Consider the following 18,902-nt stretch of genomic DNA (forward strand, 5'->3'; position numbering starts at 1 on the left):
AGAAGAATCTGCACAAGGTTTGATGGTCCAGTTGGCGACAGGGCAGGGGTAGTCTTGCAGCCACTGCTGCAGTCAATCGATGGCAGCTTCTGAGTCCATGTTTTGGCTGCGTAGTCCCTCCCCCTCTTGCCCCAATCATCATGCCACCACCCAGTGCCATGGCGGTTCTGCCAACCAGGGAACACCCGTTTCAGCTGGCTGTTCAGGAAAGGACTCCAGAGCTACCTGGGAGAAGAAAAGAATCACATGGGGCATTTTTTGAAGGAAGAGAGTGTGAAGCAGGTGGCAATTTAAACTAGTTCTGAAGGTCAATTGAATGGCTCCCCTTGAAGAACTGTTGCTTTGCAATTCTGCCAAGAATGAGCTGCTAAAGATTTCTGGGTCTTTCTTGGTTTTTCACAGCCTCTTGCTTGGAGACGCAGCTTAAAAACTGATTTGGAAGTGCAGCCTGAACCCCGGTGAAGCCATTTGCAGTTGTTTAGGGCAGAGGTTTTCAACCTTTTTGAGTCCGTGGCTCCCTTGATCAGCTACCTTCTTTCTGTGGCTCCCCTATGGGGCTCAGGAGCCCAGTTATGTCACCCCTTGCCTGCAGAGCTGGCAGCTTCTCACCCCTTTTTGAACACCCTCCCATGTGGAGTGTTCCCTCAGCCTCATTTCCTCTCCCCTCTCCTTGGGAGTCCTCCGGGAAGCTGCGGTTGCCACCCCTGGTCTCTGAGCTGCCCCCCATGCACCCCACAGGGGCCTGAGAAGCACCCCCTGCCCAGTCCCAGAGGCACCATTGGGCCTGGGGAGCTTGTAGCCAGGGCTGCTGCAACAAACAGCTGTGCAAGCCTTTGGGAGGCAGAGACGCAAGAGGGCATCAACGGGAGGGAGGAAAGGAAAGAAGGACAGAAGCCAATGTTGCCCAAGGCACCCTTGACTATCATTCCAGGCACCCCAGGGTGGCGTGGCACACTGGTTGAAAACCACTGGTTTAGAGGGTTCCTCGGTCACAGGCATGGCAACATCTGCCTATACCTTCCCATTGCACCCTGAACTGTTCCCAGGACTGTTGTGTGTATCCTGCTGACCTTCCTTTGGGGCGTCACCCTGGCCATGAACAAGGAGCAAAGAGCAAGGACCTTCGTCCCCTACAACAGCCACAGCACTATGCAGCTGCAGCCACAGCTGGTGTGGTGTCAGGGTTGCAGCTTCGGACTAGGATGCAAATCCCTACTCGGTCATGGAGCTCACTGGGTCACCTTGGACCAGTCACCATCTCACAGCCTAAGCTACCTCACAGGGTTGTTGTGAGGGTAAAACAGGGTGGGGGAGAACTATGTGCACCACTTCCAGCTCCTTAAAGAAATGACAGAATGACCTGTATGTAATAAATAATACATTAAAAACACCCCGGTGGCTCATGGGAATCCCATCTGCTGTTGAACATACATTCAGGGCCAATGGAAAAAGTCAAGGGTCTTCCTTATGCAGGATGCTACCTTATCCTCTGTCAGACCCGTGGTTCATCTAGCTCAGCATTGTCTACACACCACAATGGCAGCAATGATTCTCCAAGGTTGTAGACAGGTAATTTTTTCTTGCCAGCCTTACCTGCACCTGCTGCTGGGACTTGAACCCGAGACCTTCTGCCTGCCAAGCAGATGCTCTGTGGGCCCCTCCAGAAGTCCTTTTTTGTGTGTGCATTCCTCATTTGTGTTTGTGATGGTATCGGGGTGATGATACGTCATCCTGCTTTCAATACCATTTGCGCCTGCAAAAGTTTTGGGGTGGCCACACTGCCTCATCTTCCCATCAAAACATATCCTGTAACTTCCTGCTAAAATCCTCCAACTTGTTATATCAAACATATCCTGGGGTTTGTGGGTATGTCCCATTACTGTGATGCTTGTAGTAAACTGCCTTGAGGTTTGTTTGTTTTTGCAATCAAGCTGGTTGTAAAATTTATACACTTTTTGTGCATAAATAAGTTGGAACAACAACCCTCAAAGCAATTTACTGAATTGAGGAATTGAATGGAAGAAGGTCTTGGTGGGCTAGCTGGGACCCTCAACAGGAGCACTGTAATGTTTTGTTGCAGCCCCCTACTTGTTGCTGAACACCTGCCTTGAACAAAAGCTAACCTAAACAAAGGGCTGGAACTGCTCCAAATCCTGCCCTATCCTGAAATATCAACAACCTCAGATATGCAGATGACACAACCTTGATGGCAGAAAGCGAGGAGGAATTAAAGAACCTTTTAATGAGGGTGAAAGAGGAGAGCGCAAAATATGGTCTGAAGCTCAACATCAAAAAAACCAAGATCATGGCCACTGGTCCCATCACCTCCTGGCAAATAGAAGGGGAAGAAATGGAGGCAGTGAGAGATTTTACTTTCTTGGGCTCCTTGATCACTGCAGATGGTGACAGCAGTCACGAAATTAAAAGACGCCTGCTTCTTGGGAGAAAAGCAATGACAAACCTAGACAGCATCTTAAAAAGCAGAGACATCACCTTGCCGACAAAGGTCCGTATAGTTAAAGCTATGGTTTTCCCAGTAGTGATGTATGGAAGTGAGAGCTGGACCATAAAGAAGGCTGATCACCGAAGAATTGATGCTTTTGAATTATGGTGCTGGAGGAGACTCTTGAGAGTCCCATGGACTGCAAGAAGATCAAACCTATCCATTCTGAAGGAAATCAGCCCTGAGTGCTCCCTGGAAGGACAGATCGTGAAGCTGAGGCTCCAATACTTTGGCCACCTCATGAGAAGAGAAGAATCCTTGGAAAAGACCCTGATGTTGGGAAAGATTGAGGGCACTAGGAGAAGGGGACGACAGAGGACAAGATGGTTGGACAGTGTTCTTGAAGCTACGAACATGAGTTTGACCAAACTGCGGGAGGCAGTGCAAGACAGGAGTGCCTGGCGTGCTATGGTCCATGGGGTCACGAAGAGTCGGACACGACTAAACGACTAAACAACAACAATGGACTCAGGTTTCAAAGAGGCATCTCCTCCAAGTGTGTATTCACTTTATTAGCTTCCTTTGGAGCACAGAACTGGTGTCTTCTTTGCATGGGGATAGAACATCCCTGGCAGCCACTGGACATTTTTTTTCCACACTGGAAGAAGATTTCAGTTTAGCCATTTATTCCATTCCTCTTAAGAACTACAGATTTCGAAGCAGCTCCATTAAGGAAATCTCTGCTGAAGACTTGTAGATTTGGGCAGCTGGAATTTGTAAACTGGGAATGAATGTTGCAGCAGCAACTCAGGCTGCTTTGGGTACCTTTTCCAACAGCTTCTAAAGGAGGCAAATACCGTATCTCCAAAATGACTCAGCTGCTTATCTTACAAGGCTGGGTGTCAGGGTTCCCAGGCAAATTACAGGCAAATTCCACACTGCCAGGGAACTTTTAAAAGCTTTTGGGACTCTAGACATCCCAGACCAAAGACTGAAGGTCTCCTCACCAGTGACCTAGGTTCCTGGTCAGTTCTCAAGCCACTACCCCCATCTCCCCCAGGGTCCCAGGAGCAGAGGAGATGGTGAACCAGGAAGGAGCTTGAGAGCTTCCTGTGAGGAGACTTGGAAGGAGAAGCATGGCAGCAGCTGTCCAGATCTCTCCAGCTCCTATGCAAGTCCCCCTTCTGGGCTGCTTCATTGCTGAAGCTCCAGCCTTCTAGACTCGAGGAAATGGACAACAGGAAGGTGCAGGGATTGGGGTTTTCTGTAGGCACCATTAGCATCTTTGGCCATGGAGGAATTCCCGTGTTCGCTTGAACACATAAAGAACAATGACCCTAGGTGTCCTACCTTGCAACTGGCATTGATAAACATACTGCCTCCAACAGTGGAAGCAGAACAGGGTTAGTAGCCACCGATAGCCTCATTCTCCATGAATCAATCTGTCCAATCCCCTTTTAAAGCCAAGTTGGTGGCCATCACTGCCTCTTGCGAGAGCACGTTCCATAGTTTAACTACAAGCTACATGAAGGACTTCCTTTTACCTGTCCTGAATCTTCCAAAATTCAGCTTCATTGAGTCCATGAGTTCTAGTGTTACGTGAAAAAGGAAGAAAAAAACATTTCTCTGTCCCTTTCTCCACACCATGCAGAATTTCGTACACCTCTATCATGTCTCCTCTCACTTGCTGTGGTCCTAAACGAAAAAGCTCCAAATGCTACAGTTTTTCCGCATCAGTCCCCTTGATAATTTTAGTTGCCCTTTTCTGAACCGTTTTTTTCCAACTCAACAATATCCTTTTTGAGGAGCGGTGACCAGAATTGTCACAGTACTCCAGATGTGGTTGCACCATAATTTGTGTAACAGCATGATGACATCGGCAGTTTTATTTTCAGTTCCATCCCTAATGATCCCTAGCATGGAATTTGCCTTTTTCACAGTTGCCTCACACTGGGTTGACATCTCCATTGAACTATCCACTACAACCTCAACAGTCTTGTTCCTGGACAGTCACGGCCAATTCAGACCCCATGAGTGTGTATGTGAAATTAAGATTTCTTTGCCCTGACATGCATCACTTTACACCTCATTTGGGGTTATTCACAATCCTTTTTTGTTTCAACGACCCTGAACAATTTACTATAATCAACAAAATTGTCCACCTTACAGCTCACCCTTAACTCTTGATTTATGAATAAAAAGCGCATGTACTCCCTATATCTCTCCATTTGGAGAATCGTCCATATATCCCAGTAACAGTTTCCTGTTACTTAACCAGTTCTTGATCCACAAGAGGCTCTCTCCTCTTGCTCCATGACTGCTAAGCTTTCTCAGAAGTCTTTGGTAAGCTACTTTGTTGAAAGCCTTTTGAAAGTCCAGGCACACTATGTCAACTGCATAGCCTCTATCTGTATAGTAGTTGATGACACTCTCAAATAACTCCAATAGGTTAGTGAGGCAGGCCTTGTCCTTGCATACACCATGCTGGTTTTGCTTCAGCGAGGCTTGTTCTTCTACCAGTATTACCAGACCAGATGTCAAGTTAAGCGGCTTGTAATTTCCAGGATTCCCTTGGACTGAATGTGATGCAGCAGCTAAAAAAGCCAATGCAATTCTGGGCTGCATCAAAAGGAGTATAGCATCTAGATCAAGGGAAGTAATAGTACCACTGTATTCTGCTCTGGTCAGACCTCACCTGGAGTACTGTGTCCAGTTCTGGGCACCACAGTTCAAGAAGGATACTGACAAGCTGGAACGTGTCCAGAAGAGGGCAACCAAAATGGTCAAAGGCCTGGAAACGATGCCTTATGAGGAACGGCTTAGGGAGCTGGGTATGTTTAGCCTGGAGAAGAGACAGTTAAGGGGTGATATGATAGCCATGTTCAAATATATGAAAGGATGTCATATAGAGGAGGGAGAAAGGTTGTTTTCTGCTGCTCCAGAGAAGCGGACACAGAGCAATGGATTCAAGCTACAAGAAAGAAGATTCCACCTAAACATTAGGAAGAACTTCCTGACAGTAAGAGCTGTTAGGCAGTGGAATTTGCTACCAAGGAGTGTGGTGGAGTCTCCTTCTTTGGAGGTCTTTAAGCAGAGGCTTGACAGCCATCTGTCAAGAATGCTTTGATGGTGTTCCCTGCTTGGCAGGGGGTTGGACTGGATGGCCCTTGTGGTCTCTTCCAACTCTATGATTCAATGATTCTATGAAGAGGGCTATAGTCTGGTGCTCAGCTAAGGCCTCTCCCCACCCTAAGCTTCTTGCAGGAGGGTCTTAAATGGGCATCCTGCAGCCTGAAGCCTAGGGTTCCACTGACTCCTGCCTTGTACATTGCCTGCAGGCAATGGGAAGCATGATACCCCGATGTAAAGAAGGCTGATAACTCAGGGCAATGTGACTCGGGGGCTGCTGCTTCCAAGGGTCCCAGTTTGGAGGTCTCTAGCTCAAGGAGTTCCTGGCTTAAAGGTGCCGAGGCTCAATATCTGTGCTGGGCCCAGGCTCAGCACCTCCACGACACTTATCCCTGAGTCCTACTCATTACTCAGAAAACAGGTCCAAAGGCAAATGAATGCCGCAGGCCTGTTATTTATTTACTCGCTGCTAAAGCTAAGCAGGTTTAGTTGCAACAAAGCGCCTGGGAATCAGAAGCAGCTTTTGAGTCCTTCCCAGGAAGAGCAACTTATAAATGCAGCAAATAAAAGCAGCCACTCTTAGGAGCCTAAATCCCAGTTAGACTCATTTGCAAGCCCCTTTTGTTCTGGGGAAAATTTTCAGACAAGAGGCCCTCTGAAAACAGCTGAGAGATAACTGGCCTCTTGTTTGTTATGTGGCAATTTGTTGCCTTTTTATTTATAGTAACGAGATTGGCTTTATTCCTTTGGCTGCAGACCACAAACCATTTAGGAGCTTTGCTGAAATTCCACGGAAATACACAGCAACGTTAATGGATTGTGGGTTGCAGCCTCCTCCCCACTCCTCCGAGGGCTCAGCTGCAGGTAACTTCCTCTCCTGTGTTTCATTATTATTTGCTTGGTTTTGAGGAAACTGAAAACGTTACTGGGTGGGTTCCCGAGTGATTTCCCCCACTAATGCATTTGCCCTAAGGATCCTCTAAGCCTTAATGAACCCCCAAAGAAAGTTTGAAAGCATCAGGCAATTTCATTCCGCTGGGGAGGGGAAGTGGGCAGGCTGGTTATTACAAGAAGTAAGCCTTGTCTCTCCATTCTGGATCTAGCCCAAGGTCCATCTCTGATAAAGCAGCCTTCGCCAGATGTTGTTGGACTACAGCTCCCATCACTCCCAGCCAGTTGGTGAAGGCTGTGACAAAGCCTGAAAGACTGCTGGATTCGGCTAGTCAAGAGTTGATACTGTGACTGGGGTTGGGGCGAGGGGGATATAGGACTATGGATGCTATAAGGGTCTAAACACTGCTTGCCTGCCTGCTTGCTATTCCACCTCCGTAATACCTGCTCCACCTACATACTTGTAAATCAATAGATTATTGGCGTCTCTCCAGCGCTCTCTTCTGCAAAGCAAAGGCTGCCTTCAACCTTCCACAACTTGTGGAAGGTGTAAGCAAGAAGCATCTATACCTTCTGCCTGAGTACATCCGATGAGGATAAACAGAAGTTCTGTTCATTTGGTTCTTCTGTGATGAGGGACTTGGAAAGAGAGAGGCCACAGTCACATGTCACAAAATGCCAAAATGGCTTATCATGGGTTGTTGTGGATGCTGCTCTGACCCCGGAAATGGACTGATTGACCTTGGTGTCTCATGACGCCCAAACCTGGAGTCACCATGGCTTGTTGCTCCCGAAGAAGCCGGACTGCAAGCCATCCTTAAACTGTGGCTGGTTGCTGGCCTGCAAGTTCTGGTTTGTAAGGGAGAAGCCAGCATCTCCAGGGTTCAGATACCATGGGCAGCCAGGATGAACTACAATGTCCTGCCTTGTTTCTCTGGCTGGGAGTAGTGAAGAGTTGGAGTGTGGGCAACCAGGCAAAATACACCAGCACCAGAGGGCCTTCTTGGTGGTGGTGCCCGCTGTGGAAAGCCCTCCCATCAGATGTCAAAGAGAAAAACAGCTACCAGATTTTTTAGAGGACATCTGAAGGCAGCCCCGTTTAGGGAGGCTTTTAATGTTTAATAGATTATTTTATTTTATTTTTCTGTTGGATGCCGCCCAGAGTGGCTGGGGAAACCCAGCCAGATGGGTGGGGTTTATAAATAAATTATTATTATTATTATTATTATTATTATTATTATTATTATTATTATGAAGTGTGAACCCAGCCGCTGCCTCTTGATTCTTTCTTACAGAAAGCACTGGTTTGCAACATGGATCAATCCATAACGATGCTCTGCTATAGATTACCTGGGCCAAATGATCAAGAAGGCAATTGCTAATATCCAAAAGGGCTGAGTGTCACAAGCAAGAACACTTGCAGAAATGGTTAGCACATGAATGGACCATTTTGTTCTTGTACCTCTGCACAAAGCAAAGTTCACATGGGCTGGTGGTAGCATTCCTAGGCCAGGAAAGGCAATGGCCCATGGCGCAGGTTTCAGCAAGTGCAAATGTATTGGCTGAGTATGATGTATGGAGCAGGGCAGAAGGGGCTGGCCAAACTGTAAGCCACATTAAAGGTTATCAAGACAGTGCAGAATAAAGACCTGCAAGCTGCCTCTCACCCACAGGGCAGTGGGAGAGTGCCTGCTCTATATGGAGAAGGTCCCAGATCCGAGCAGGATCAAGCAGGAAAAGCCCTTCTCTGCCTGAGATTCTGGAGAGCAGAGAGACAGTACTGGGCCAGACAGACCTGGCAGGAGAGCAACTTTCTATATTCCACCTGAACTGGTGTGATATGAACTTGCTTAGATTTCTAGACTCGCCATCTCTCAGGTAACAGCAGCTTAGATAAATAAAAATGTGGCCCCTGATGAAGTGAAAGGGAGAAGAACAAATGGCTCACCCTAATGGCTGCATGTCCCTGACCCTCCACAATACCCTGGTCTGCTAGGAATGGTTCTGGAGCTACATAACTTGATTAGGAGGTAATCTTTGTGTTTAGAAGGATTACAACCACATCAGAAAAGCCATGCAGCAGCTGGATCAGGCCAAAGGGGCCCAACTAGCCCTGCACTCTCTCTGCACAGGGACCAACCAGATGCCCATTATGGGAAGCCACACATGAGCAGGACACAAGTGCAACAGCACCATGTTCTGTCCCATGGCACAGCTTCCCTGGGGCTGAATGACATCAGTGGCTGGACGTTCTGACTTGTAGAAGCTCTCACATAAAAACTAGCAAGTCAGCTTAGCTCAATCCTTCAGCAGCCCCTGTTTCGGTGAGCTTCAGCTAGCCCAAAAAAGCCTCACGCCCCAAGTGAACTCCTCTCAGGCTTTTACCAGCCGAGGAAAAATGTCACACTGCTCTCCCAAAACCCAGATCCCTTGAGGGTCTGTGAGAAGGAACAGCAGAGGGGCACCAATTTCCGTTACGAAAATCTGACTAGCGCTCAGGTCAACTCTTCAACCCTTAAACTCTCTCAAACTTCAGGCCAATTATGATGAATCTGAACAGCATTTAGCTAGAAGAACTGACAGCTGCAGAGAAGGAAGAGCCAGGCAGCAAGGCTAAATGGGGAAAGAAAAGCCAAGGTGTTGTTGCTCCTGTCACTCCTTGGCTGGACATATGGACCAATAGTGCCATCCAGCCCATTAGTAATGGTGTGAATTATGGAGATAAGTGGGGGTCCTCATCCGTACCAGGATCCTGATGGGGACTTTGCCCATTTGCCCTCTACTGTGGTCCCTACCGAGATCAGGCCCTGCACCCAAATGCCTATTTGCCCTGGTGCGAAAGGGACCTTCCTTTCCAACACACACCATAAGCGCAGAGCTCCACAATTTCGGCTCCAGGTGCAAAGATGTTGAAAGTTTTAAATCTTTTGCTGTTAACTGTAATCGTTTTTGTAAACTGTTTTTAAAATTGATTTTATTTAAAAAAATGCTTAGAGGTTTTACTATCTAAGTAGCTTATAAATTTTGTTAAACAAATAAAATAAACTGTGACTTTAGTGGGGGGCTTAGGGTCTGCCAACTAAATTCTCCCAACTAATGGCGCAAACGGTGTGCTCTGTGCTGACTGGGGGGTGATGGGAAGATCTCTCCTCTTCCGGGAGGGGAGACTTTGCGGGCGGGACCCGTTCCTTGCAATGAGCAGGGGGGCGTGTATCGGCCCCCTGCTACAGCCTATCCCCGCTGCTGTGCCAAGCCTCTGGCTGGCCAATAGGGCCGGCCTGGGGGTGGGGTCTACATACATTTAAGGCGGCGCGGCAGCATTTGAATCCTCCTTCTCTGCTGCATCCCGACGGATCTCCCGCCCATCCTCCCTTTAGGTCTTCCCTTTGTGTCTGTGCTTTGACCTTGCTATGGACTTCGGTTGGTTGCCTTGGTTGCCCAAGGGGCCTGGTAGGAGTTTTTTATCCATTTGGCTAATTGGCACCGGCCTCTTAGTTTTTCTGCCTACCTCGTAGAAATTTGTCACAACTTCTTTCGGTATTTGACAGTTTGACATTGGAATATGGGGTTGTCTGGTGTGCTTGAGGACTGGTTGTGGCCATCATCCAACCCTCCTCTTATAGGGGTATCCCCTTAAGGGATCCGGCGGTCGTGGATCTCGTCCGATGCCCTGCGGGGGGCTAGGGCCATGGCACGACCCCTGGTGACACCAGGGGGAGCTTTCATTTGTATTTGCATCAACAGGCTCCTCCCTCGGGGTGTTAACCTTATATGACCCCCCGCTGAGCGGGGTGGAGTCATGCTTGCTAGGGTGCCCAATGCCTAAGCCAATACCTCTCACTTGCTCTAACCAATAAAGTTGTGGCCTTATTTTACCCATTAACTCAAATTAATGTGTCACTGTGTCTTTATTTCTCGCGGGGGCGGGTCCTCGAACCGCAACTTGAGTTCCAAAACATTCGAAGGGGCACCAGATCTCTGTGCTGCTTTAAGGTGCCACAGTTCTTTTCTGCTTTTGATGGATCAACTCCCTTTCTAGCAGAGTCAGACATCTGGTGAGGTGGATTTGACTGAAAAGAGCTTGTCCTGAAATGCTGGAAAAGAGCAGGAAACTGAAAGCTCAGGCAGTGAGGAGGCCAGCAAGGAGTTTAATTGAGGGGGACGGGGTCAGTGCTTAACCACTTAAAACAATAACTCCTCCTGCTGCTGACACTTAAAACAACCAGGCAAGAAGCATTTACAGCACGGGTGTCAAACACAAGGCCCGGGGGCCAAATCCGGCCCGCCAGACCTTGTCATGTGGCCCGCCGAGTGCCCCAGCCAGCGGGACCCAGCAGCGGGACCTTGCTGCTGAAGCGCTGTGTCGACAAAGCGCCGGCAAACAGCTGGGGGCGGTAGAAAGGCGGCCAGAGCAGCGCTGCGTGGAGCGCCCCGAGCCACAGCAGGAGAAGGAGGAGGCAGCTTGCCGGGTCAGCGCCCGGCAGCGCCGCATGGAGAGTCCCGAGCCTCTGCAACGCAGCAGTGCTCTGTAGCACTTTGAATCAGCAACGCAGCAGTGCTCTGAAGCACAGACAAAGCACCCAGTAGTGCCGTGTGGAGGAGGAGGAGGATTCAAAGTGCTACAGAGCACTGCTGCGTCCCAGAGGCTCGGGACTCTCCGCACGGCACTGCCGGGCACCGACCCGGCAAGCTGCCGCCTCCTCCTCCTCCTGCCGCGGCTCAGCCTCACGAACGTGCAACTCTGAGGCTTTACGCACTTCTCCTAAAACGGACACCCGCTGCCTCACGCTGCACAGGAAATGCTTTTTGCCCCTGGGTCCCTTCACGCTCTTTTCTGGCGCTGAATCAAGGCGGCGACCCCCCCCTTCCCTTTCTTTCTTCCTCTCTCTCGTTCTTATTCTTTCTTTCCCTCTCCTTCCTTCCTTCTTTATCTCTGTCTTCTCTCCCTCTTTCTTTTTCTTTCCTTCTTTATTCCTTCTTTCCTACTCTTCTTTCTCTCACCTCTTTCCTTCCTCTCTCCCTCCTGCTCCTTTTTTTCTTTCTTTCTTTCTTTCTTTCTTTCTTTCTTTCTTTCTTCCTTCCTTCCTTCCTTCCTTCCTTCCTTCCTTCCTTCCTTCCTTCCTTCCCATCTTTCTTCCTCTCCCTCATTCTTATTCTTTCTTTCCCTCTACTTCCTTCCTTCTTTCTCCCTTTCTGTCTTCTCTCCCTCTTTCTTTTTCTTTTCTTCTTTATTCCCTTCCTTATTTCCTACTCTTCTTTCTCTCCCCTCTTTCCTTCCTTCCTCTCTCCCTCCCACTCCCTCTTTTCTTCCTTCCTTCCTTCCTTCCCTCCCTCTCCCTCTCCTCAGAAACATAGGATGCTGCTTTATACTTCTGGCCCTTAAACCCTGGAACCAGGAGAGCAGCTCCAGTGAGTCAACCTCAGCCAGTCCCTTTGGTGAAGGGTGGTGGCTCACTGGCAGAACATCTGTCCTGCATGCAGAAGGACCCCAGCATCTCCAGGTACTAGTAGCTCTGCAAAGGTCCTGCATGAAACCCTAGCGAGCCTCCACCACCCAGTGCAGTTACCAAAAATCATTTTTCAATAAATTGTACAATAATTGTACATTTGAATATCTACTTGCCATTATTCTGACTATGTTTCTGCTTTCAGAGCTAGTTATTACTTACATTATTACAAAAAACAGTAATAATTGAAAGCAGTGACAATAATTTATGATAATAAAGAGTGGACACATAGTCCTATAGATACAACCGGCCCTTTGAGGGTGACCAAACTGCTGATGCGGCCCCCGATGAATTTGAGTTTGACACCCCTGATTTACAGGCAGTTCCAGGAGCACGGAAGGCCCTCTAAATGGAGGCAGGGAGACTGCCTGGGGCTGAACTAATGAGGTGTTAATGACTCCAGAGGAGGTCTAAATGGATGCCAAAGGGGGCACTTGAAAAGGCAAATGAGAGGGGCATATGCAGATCCCTCTTTCAATCAGGACAAGGCAGCTGCTGCAGCCTTTCCTCCAGTCTTCTAAGACTGACCTGCATCATGGATGTCATGCACACCCTCTCACAGAATGCTATGTTATGGGGGAGGCAAAAGGTGGCCCAGCTGAAAGTGGCTGCAAAGGTTTCTGCCATAAAAAAAATGTCAGGCTTTTAGGCGCAACAGGACTCATTATTTTGCAGGAAGGTGGATACAGTGGTGCCTCACTAGACAAATTTAATTCATTCCACGGGTCTTTTCTTATAACGGAAAATTCGTCTAGCGAATCCCATAGGAATGCATTGGAATTTTTTTGAATTTTTTTTTGCCCATAGGAACGCATTAATTGAATTTCAATGCATTCCTATGGGAAACCGCAATTCGCTAGACGAATTTTTCGTAAAACGAATTCGTCTAGCGAGGCAACCTCTGCTTGAAAAATCCTTTCGTTAAGCGGAAATTTCGTTAAGCAGGGCATTCGTTAAGCGAGGCAGCACTGTAATAAATTAATACACCTCCAACATCCTTCTCACTAGTGACCATATCCAGTTGCCAGTTGCCAAGGGCTACCAACAGGGAATAGTTCTCGACTTTGCACCCCGCTTGGGGGCTTTCCCAGATGTATCTGGATTTCCCATTGCTAGAGACAGGATACTGGAGTAGAACTTTGTGGTCTGATCCACCAAGGCACTCCCTTGAACATTTAGGTCTGTAAGAAAACAGTTCCACAGCCTTAATGCGTCAGAGCATTTGTAACCAGGCACTACCTGCAGAATGTTTTTAAAATTTCAGCACTGGATGGGTTAGTGGGGGCTTTTGTTTGGAGACGACTCTTCTCTTCATCTCCATAGAAACTGACTACGCTTGTTGCTGTTTAGAGGGAAACTGTCTTGTTCAAATGCCATTTCTACAAGGGCTCAAACAGGGCAAAAGTCAAAGTGGAGCAGGCAGGAAAGCTGTGGGCCACTCTTGTGACAGAGACTCATGTGGAACTCTTGACTGACCAATGTGGACTAGTGTGAAATGTAGATGCTTCTTCTGTCTGGAGCACTGAGGTGATCTCGGGGCTAAATTGTACTTGACCCTGAGTGAGTCTTTGAATCTCAAGTGCAGGTACTTAAAATGCAAACGGTGTCACCAGGATGGGGAGCTGTAAACCCCAGAATATGTGCAGAGGAGGGCAACCAAAATGATGAAGGGTCTGGAAACCAAGCATTATGAAGAACAGCTGAGGGAGTTGGGGATGTTTGGCCTGGAGAAGAGAAGACTGACAAGGTGATAGGATAGCCATATTCAAATATCTGAAGGGCTGCCACACAGAAGATGGAGCAAGCTTATTTTCTGCTACTCCAGAGGGAAAGACCTGAGCCAATGGAATCAAATGACACGAAAGCCTATTCTGACTAAACATTGCTCGGCTACGCGTGATCGCCAAAGAAGAAAGAAGAAGAACACCACTAGGTAAGAGCTGTGCAACAGTAGAACGGACTCCCTCTGAAGGTGGTAGACTCTCCTTCATTGGAGATTTTTGAACAGAGGTTGGATGTCCATCGGTTAGGGATTTTGTAGCTATGATTCCTGCACTGCAGCGGGTTGCTCTAGAATGCCCCTTTGGGTCCCTTTCAACTCCACAATTCTATGTTTCTGATAACCCAGAATACTATGCCAAGGGCAAAGCATGGGTTTACATAGAACAGCCTAGCCATGCCCACTGAGGATGAGGAGAATGGTAGTCCAAAACATCTGGAGAGCACAAAGCTGGGGGAAGCCAGAGACTGGAAGCGGATTCAAGCTGCATCTTACATCCACTTTCTTACAAAATTTGCAAGTTACATAGTGCTCCACAATTTTTTAATTGGGTGCTTTGGTAATTGTTTTAAAAATTGCCACTGCCCTTTAGTTTTTCATGTATTTTGTTTTATATTTGTTGTAAACCATCTACAAGTCTCTATAAGGATTGATAGCTTAAATATGTATTCAAATAGACTCACCTCCAGAGTTCAAGTCAATTCATCTCTGTGGTCTTTAAGTAATTTAATTGACCAATTTGTTGATTAAATTAAAATAAATCTACATATTGCAAAACATAAAGTTTCAAGGAAAAGAACAGTTCTTCTTGAGAAATCGCACAAAAAGTTTCTATCATATGTGGTGATTTAGTCACTTACAAAAAAGCAAATTATATAAAAGAAAGCTGGAAAAAGAAAGAATTTAAGTGGAAGAGAATCCTATTTGATTCACTATTTTTTCTTTTAACTTATATGCAGGCTAAAATTCACACACATTACTCTGCATTAACTAGTTATATCATTATAGCAGCCAGATTATAGTTGTGTTGTGGAAACTTCTCCAGGCACCAAAACTTAAAGGAACCAAGAGTAAATATCTGTAAATTTCCTTAAAATGGCTAAACTGACCACGCAGGTAAGGGAAATAGACCAAAATGGGGGTGGTTTCTTAGCAATTGACTACATTTTATTAATCATAAAATTATTCTGCTGTCACCAAATCAGCAACTTTGCTTTGAGATGTTGTAATTTCCCCCTCTATTTAAATAAAGGATATTTTAACTTTATCTTTGTTGGTGTATATGTTGGTGCTTCTTGCTTGTTTGTTTCAAGTATAATTGTGCTAAATGCAATTTTATTTCTCAGAAAGAAATGAAGGAAGAGGGTTGCAGTCTTTAAAATAAGTATGCTGAGATGTAGGCAGGGGGACTGCAGCATTAAGCCTTCCTGGCCATGAAGTCTGAGTTCCATCCAACAGAAAAAGTGGGATGCTGAGAGGCAGTTCCCCATCGCGTCTGCCTTTATGGAGCACATGTTTTCCAAAACACCAAACCTCACAGTATTGGCAGCACATAGAATGCAGGAGTACCAAAAGAACGTTGTGAACATGTGAATGGTCCTCAGTCACCAGCTGTCAAAGGGTTGCACATGCCGCTTGCCTGCAGTGACAACCTGACCCTGCAGAGGGCAGTGCCAAGCAACAAATACCTCCCCTGAACTGTATGGTAATCAAGGAGGAGTGGCAGGCCTACAGGCAAAAAACAGCAAACTGCTTCGGATGAAAAACCAAATACCTGGATGTGGTACAGCTGGGAGGGACATCTGACTGCCCACCGGGTCCTTTGGCTCCAGATTGGCACCAGAATTGCACCGCCAACTAGACTGGGCAGGGGGAACCCCAGCAGAGAAGGCGGCTCCCTGGGGTCCAGTGCTGATTGCAATACGCCCAACTGAACTGGACTGAGGCATGCAGCTGGTGGAAGGGGCAATGGGCTCCCCTTCATCCTTTTGTGATTCCACTTGAACCATCAAGCCTTGTGTAGTAGAAAGGGCAAGAGTGAGAGGAGGCTGAGCTGGAGAGGCCGCAAAGATGTCTCTTGGCAAGCTCAGGAGCATGTGTGTGCATGTGGTAGAGGGTTGCATTTGGGGAGGGGTGGGTGGGCGTGAGCATCAAGGGCGGCCAGTCTGGAGACCCCCTTCTCGCAAAGGACATTTCTCCTTCCCAGTGAGACAAGTGAGGAAGAGAGAGGTGAGAGGGTGGAGCAGGGAGGGGAGAGGGGAGGAGGAGCTCATTAGTAATTAGTCAGTACAACAACATGCAAACGAGGTTAGAATGTGGACGGGGTGGGGGTGGGGGAGAAGGGAGCGACTGGGTGGCGGCTGGATCAGATGCAAACTCCCCCCCCCTTTTGAAACAGGCAAAGCCCATAGCCCTGTCAAACTCCCACAAACTCTGTAAGTAAGACCTCCACCCAGCCCTGGCCTCCCCTCAAAACAAGCCAAAGATGCCGGTGCTGTAGCTCCTCCAAGCTCTTGACCTTCCTTCATTGCACACTAAAAACACAGGAAGGCTAAAGAATTGGGGCCTACAATTACGAGAGAGGCAGGCATGAGAGCGGGAGGCCTCCTTTGTGCGTGACACATTCTCTACACAGATGCAGGACTGAGGATCACCACCCCACCATCATGTGTGAAAGACCACACACATACATGTTCATTTTGCCATGTGTTATGTGCATGAGGAAGCAGGCTCCCACTGTGCGGACACTGCTACCCATCTTGGGACACAGGTGGCAGGCACTGGACAAGAAAGGCCAATCAGTTCTGGCCTTTCCAAGGGTCCCCAAGGTCAGCCTCACTAAGCAGGATCTTCCTAGGCAAGTCAAGGATCGGGCCCAGGGCCCAGCAGCACTCCTGAGGCCCTGGAGGGATAGGATCTGCCCCAGCGAACAGCTTCTGGGTTGGTTGGGCCTAGGATAAGTACCAGAAGGAAGGTTGGGCTCCAGAGGAGCTGAGCCTTGGAGGGTGCCTCCTTCTGGGAAGCAGGCGATGTTTCTGTCTGAGCAGGATCATGTCTCGAGGGAGCCCAGTGTCCAAGTGGGAGGATTTTGGGGTGTGCAGAGTGCTCTTGTACACCCCAAAGAGGAACTACAACCCTACCCCAGGGTCTTTGGCGGTCTATGATGCCTCGAACCTTTTCTGCTTTCAGAAAAGTAAACCTGGTCACCGCAATCTGTGCCCTCTTCTGCCTTCCTTGCCCACAAATGCCTACAAAGCTGGGCAAAGAGGACCCAGGAGCCCTGGTTCCCACACATGTGGCCTAACCCACTCCCATCCAAAGCAAATAAATTTCACAGTCCTTCGCCTTCCTGAGCAAGTGGCACCCCTAGAAAGAGAGATGATTTGATGCAAGGTTCTCACTTGCCTGTTTTGTGAGCCCCAGTTAAGAGCCTGTTACCTGCACCTCACCCACCCCTTTTAGCAGAGCAACCCCGGAAAGAATGAGGGAAGCCAAACCAGGGTGGGATGGGGGGGGGGAGAGAGGCAGCAAAGTGGGGGGGGAGAGGGGAGGATGTTCGAGTAAAAAAATTTGGGGCAGTCTCCTCGGACAAACTTAAAAGTTCAGACACAAAAATGGCAGTTAGTAGGAACAATCAACACAGTCTTTAATTAGTACACTATTAGTACAACAGGAGTTAATTATCAGCTAGCATTAATCATGACTCTCAATTAATTAATTAATTAATCATCAGAAAGAGAAAGAGAAGAGAAGAGAGAGATTGGCTGAGAAGAGACTCAGATGGAGACAGAAGCCGTGCAAAGCAGGGATCAGGCCCCAAAGCGGCCTCCATGCGTGTTAAGATGGGGTGGGTGGGCAGGTGGGAGAGCGGCGGCGGATGATGGAGACAGAGAGAGGAGAAGCAGGCAAAAGCAGGCATGCAAGAGAGAGAAGAGAAAGAATGGAGAAGGTCAGGTAGAGGAATCAGAGCGAGAGAGAGAGAGAGAGCAGGATGAGGCCTGCTTGGCCATTTCGAACAAGAGCACCTGGCACGGCCCCCCAGCACACACTGAAAGCACACTTAAGGAGAGTCGGACATGGGCGCCCACCCTGAATGGATGCTAGGCCCAGCAATTAGAGGAGGTTTTCCGGGGAGAAGGGTTTCACCATTTCATACCCAAGTGCAAGCACCCCGAAAAGAGGGCCTTCCACCCATCTGTCCTCCACACTATTATGGGCCCACATGCACAAAGCTCTCCTAAAGCCCTGCCCTGTGTGGCTCCCCAAGGCAGGGAGCTTCAGAAAGGCAGGAGGCTGACACCAGGAATGGATGATCCAGCCACAGAGAAAAAAGTGGCATGGTGTTTACCCCCCCCCTCACAGGACCAATCTCTGTCCCAGATGACTCACATGTTCCAGATAACTGAATCTTCCACATACAAACACACACACACACACACACACACACACACACACACACACTCCTGCCATACTCACAACTGTGCCCAGGGTAGGTGCTAAATGGAAGAGAGTTCTCAATGGGCAGTGTGTGACTTCCTGCCTTCTTCACAGATAAGATTTTTTATTTGATTGGTTTGCCTCTTTATTAATTGTTCCATTTCTATGCCACCTTCCTGCCAAGGCAGTTCACAATTTAAAATACAGTGGTGCCTCGCTTAACAAATGCCCTGCTTAACGAAATTTCCGCTTAACGAAAGGATTTTTCGAGTGGATGTTGCCTCGCTAGACGAATGCGTTTTACGAAAAATTTGTCTAGCGAATCGCGGTTTCCCATAGGAATGCATTGAAATTCAATTAATGCGTTCCTATGGGCAAAAAAAAATTAAAAAAATTTCAGTGCATTCCTATGGGATTCGCTAGATGATTTTTTCGCTATAAGAAAAGACCCGTGGAACGAATTAATTTCGTCTAGCGAGGCACCACTGTAGTAGAATAAACAAACGGCACAAAAATATCCGCAGGAGCTTCCTGGCCTCCTCAGATTCTTCTTGTTGGCTCCCACCTTCCCCCAGGACACAAAAGGCCACTTTAAACGGGGGGGGGGGCTGCCCCCAGCTCTCTCTGATTACTGCTGCCCATGGGGGCAAGAGACTTTTCTCATATGCATTCCCACTCTCACAGGGTGCATCAATGGATTGCATTCAAAATGGGA

General features: G+C 48.0%; 1 protein-coding gene across 1 annotated transcript in view; it reads right to left on the reverse strand.

Annotated features, from left to right (window-relative positions):
• The window catches only part of LOC118076247 (neurexin-2), a 159,337-nt gene that overhangs the window by 25,612 nt on the left and 114,823 nt on the right, over window positions 1-18,902 (reverse strand). The gene's annotated exons all lie outside the window — the stretch shown is intronic.

The sequence above is a fragment of the Zootoca vivipara genome, chromosome 17 (assembly GCF_963506605.1).
Source record: "Zootoca vivipara chromosome 17, rZooViv1.1, whole genome shotgun sequence".
Lineage (NCBI taxonomy): Eukaryota > Metazoa > Chordata > Lepidosauria > Squamata > Lacertidae > Zootoca > Zootoca vivipara.